The 3948-nt window shown below is 34.4% G+C and overlaps 1 long non-coding RNA gene across 1 annotated transcript; it reads left to right on the plus strand.

Annotated features, from left to right (window-relative positions):
• Positions 1-817: 817 nt before the first annotated feature.
• Positions 818-3414, plus strand: LOC132599646 (uncharacterized). Its single transcript, XR_009566914.1, has 3 exons — positions 818-1000; positions 1810-1881; positions 2865-3414. It is a non-coding gene; the product is annotated as an uncharacterized LOC132599646 (long non-coding RNA).
• Positions 3415-3948: the final 534 nt, after the last annotated feature.

The raw sequence follows: 3948 nt of genomic DNA on the forward strand, positions 1-3948 counted from the left end.
GATTTAAATATACACAAGTCAACATAGCTAATTCAAATATTTTAAAAAAATTAAAAAAAGTTAGATGAGATGAGACAGAGGAAATATTTATCTTTAATAAAAGAATAAAATCAAGCCACATATTGCACTATGCCATAATAAATCTACGTACCACGACACGTTAGATATTGTATGTATTCACTGCTTCATGATTCCATCTTGTGAAATGAGTTTCACTAACACAGATATTTACAAGTGTGTTTATAGATTTTATTCTTCTATTCTAAGCTCGAACGTTATTGATTTTATCGGTATTGATTGTGGCGCTACTCCGGAATTTTTAGAGTTTAAGCATTACTGTAAATAATTCTTTTTAATCAGGTACAGTTTTATAAATAATTTATTGAGTTCTTATACATATGAAGAGCTTGCTATTGAAAATAATAACTTTAGGGTAGTTAATAAAATTAACTGGAGCAGTCATAACTTGTATTAAGATAGATTATGTTATATCCCGTATTTTCGCATATTCGGAAAAATTCGAAATAACTTTGACTTGTAAGAAATAAGGCCAAATTAATTTTTTTTATTTAATATATGTGTTGTTTTATGAAAAATGTTGACGTGAAAATATGGAGGAAGGTCAAGGGCAAAATGGAAAATTCGAGAAACTAGTTTCGGGAATTTTAAAATAAGACCCGCAACAATTTGGGCCTAAATGAAATGAAAAAAAAAAAAAGTAAAGAAGGGCCCAATAACTATGGGGTGGCCGGCCAACTACATGGTCCAAGCCCATACATAAAGTAAAACCCATGTATATTAAAGGAAGGGGGACCATTTATTCTTCATCTTAGTAGAACTTTCAAGAACACAAAAAAATTAGAGCAAAAGAGAGGGGCATTCGGCCTCTATAAAAAAAAAATAAAAAAAAATGTTGGGCTCAAATCTTTGGCTCAAAAATTCATCTCTTGTGAATTCCTACTAAGCCCGGAACCCTCTTCAACGTGGTATAAATTTTGAGGTAAGAAAGTACTTTTTTTACAAAGTGGAGAATTTGGAAAAGGTAAGGATTCTACTTTTTTTAGCTTGGAAGAATTTTATATATATGTTGTAGTATGTGGGAATGAACGTAGAGTATGAAAATTTTGTATCATGGGTATGTGTATGTGTGGCCGAAAATGGGTGTTGATGGAGAGGAATGATCAAATTTTATTTATTATGTTAATTGTGTTGTAATGGCCTTTTTATGCAAATGGAAGAATTCTAGTTTAAGTTGGCATGAAAATTGTTGTTAAGTTGTTATAGGAAATTTTGTGATTTTATTGTAGATTTATGTAATTATGGAAATGGAATTGTTAAGGTGTAAATTGTGGTTGTTGTTGATGAAATGGGAAGATGAAAAATGTGTTGTGAATGTTGTGCCGAAGGGTGGAGATTTCGGATGAATTCTAGTCTTGGAGGATTTTTTTTGTATACTTTGTAAAATGGTATGAAATGCGTTTGAATTTCACTTGAATGATCTTGAATTGATAGTGGATATGTAAGAATCGATATCGGCTTGAAAATTCGTGATTGAATTGAATGTTGATGAATTATGTTGGAAAGGAAGGTTACTAATGTGGAATGCGTTTTAAATTGGTTTTTGATGTTATTGGTTTGGGTGTTGGTATTGTTGGTATGGTTGTTGATGAATTTGGCCGAGTTTAATTCTCGGGGATGTTGAATTTACAGGGGAGGTGCTGCCGAAATTTCGGTAGATAAATACTAATTAGAATTAAAAATTCTAAGTACTAGTAGCTAATTTTTGGGTAATTGATGATATTATTGTAGATATTGGAGAGCCCGAGACTTGAGTCGGGATTTGTTTGGCGAGGGATCAAGATTTGGTAGTGAGCGATCGAGGTATGTAAAGCTTACCGTTCTTCCTTTTTGGCATGACCTTTATGCAATAAACGAATGACATATATGTATGCTCTAAAGAAATATTCTACTCCTAGAGCCACTAGGATGACCTATGTCTTTGATTTCCATGAATTATTCTATATGACTTGACACATGCCTATTATGTTTGGAGCACTAGCTGATACGTTTCCGGATGTGGTTCGAAAAATATTTTGATATGGCCTAAGTTTGGATATGTATATTTTGGATATGTGCATATGATCCTAAGGCTCCGTTTGAAGTACTCTATAATGTTATTTGATAGTTCCTCAATATGAAAGATACTAAATTTTCAGAAAATGACTTATGATGTGTTTTTCGAAAGTTCGTAACTTTTGTATACTAATTCCGATGGACTCGATACTTACTTTGAGCCTTCTGATATCAGTATATATATATATGTATTTATTCGTCGAGTGTCGGAATTTAATTATGTATATGCATATGGTTTTCGCACTACTCCGCTCGTGCCTACTACTATGATATCGTTCGCCGGATCCCGAGCCGGTTTTGTGTTCTTGCGCACTATGTGATACTCGGCAGTATGATGTGTTTCGGTTCCCGAGACCTCGCCATAGGGTCGGGTACCGCCTATATACGGCGTTATGATGTGATATGGCATATGGTATGTTCTGGTGTTGTGATATGTACGATGATACGATATGTTCGGGGATTGTACGGAGATATGAAATCTTCTGGAGTATGATGTGTTGTGGCGCCAGCGTCGGAGTGGCGGCCACGTTCCTGAGCCTTCTGCATGATTTTTATTTGCATGATATATATACATATATTTTCTGCACAGATTTTGATATACTCATTCTGTATCCATAATCTGTACTCCTCACTTCGGTTTTGATTCGGATTTCTGTATTTCATATTTTGCATACTCAGTACATATTTCGTACTGACCCCCTTTCTTCGGGGGCTGCGTTTCATGCCCGCAGGTACAGACGTTCGTTTTGGTGATCCTCCGGTATAGGATACATATTTTGTCACGTGGAGTACTCCTTTTTTATCCGGAGCTCATATTTTTGGTACATATCTTCTGTTATGCATATTCTGTATATATGTGACTATTTGGGTACGGCGGGGCCCTGTCCCGTCATATGTTTCTGTTATGGTTTGTAGAGGCCTGTAGTCATATTTGTGGATCATGGGTCATGTTTGTTCGTTTGTGATTATGATCTGCGTCTTAATGCGGTCCTGTTTGCTATTATGGCCAAAACGGCCCATTTGTCTGTATATGTGTATATATCTGGCGATGTGTATTTCCGCCAATCTATCGGATTTGGATATGATGTTTCTGTACGGACGACCGCTTTAGACGATATTTGCTTCCAGTATTTGCTTAAATTAATGTATGTTAAGTTTGATTAAGTCTTTGATATGTCGATCCGGTATGTAAGTCTGTTTGGGTGTCCAAGTAGGGCACCAGTCGCGGCCCACGGGGCTGGGTCGTGACAAATTATCTACATTACACTCTTTGGGTGCGACTCTTCTCCTGACCCTGTTTGCCTTGCGCACTGGGTTGTTCCTTTATTAACGGGAGCTTAGTATTTTTTTTCTTTTTTCTTGGAATGTCTAGTAGAAAGAAAGGACCAACCTATTTGTTTTGAGTTTCAAAGTTAGTTGACAGATAAATTTCAATAAATGATGAAATACCTAATGAAATAAAGCAAAATAAAGAAGAAAAATTGTAAATAGATAATTAGCTTTGTCAGCAAAATGCTATTTTGTGATGCATCGTTTTATTGCCCATTTTGCATATATAAAGTAACTTAACCACTATCAATTTATTTAGTTGATGTTGAAAATCGTATCAAAATTTCTCGAACACCGAAAAATCTTTTTGCAACAGTTGACTTGCCAACATTAATTAATCAAACATATGGTAAATTTAAATTTAGATTATTGAAAATTATTCAAAAACTTTCAATGAAATTAAAAAGAGAAGAGTTTTCATATCATGCATTTTTTAAAAATAAAAAGAAAGTCTAAAATAAAATAAAAAATGTTCTTCCTTAACTT

The sequence above is a fragment of the Lycium barbarum genome, chromosome 6 (genome assembly GCF_019175385.1).
Source record: "Lycium barbarum isolate Lr01 chromosome 6, ASM1917538v2, whole genome shotgun sequence".
In the NCBI taxonomy this organism is placed as follows: Eukaryota; Viridiplantae; Streptophyta; class Magnoliopsida; order Solanales; family Solanaceae; genus Lycium; species Lycium barbarum.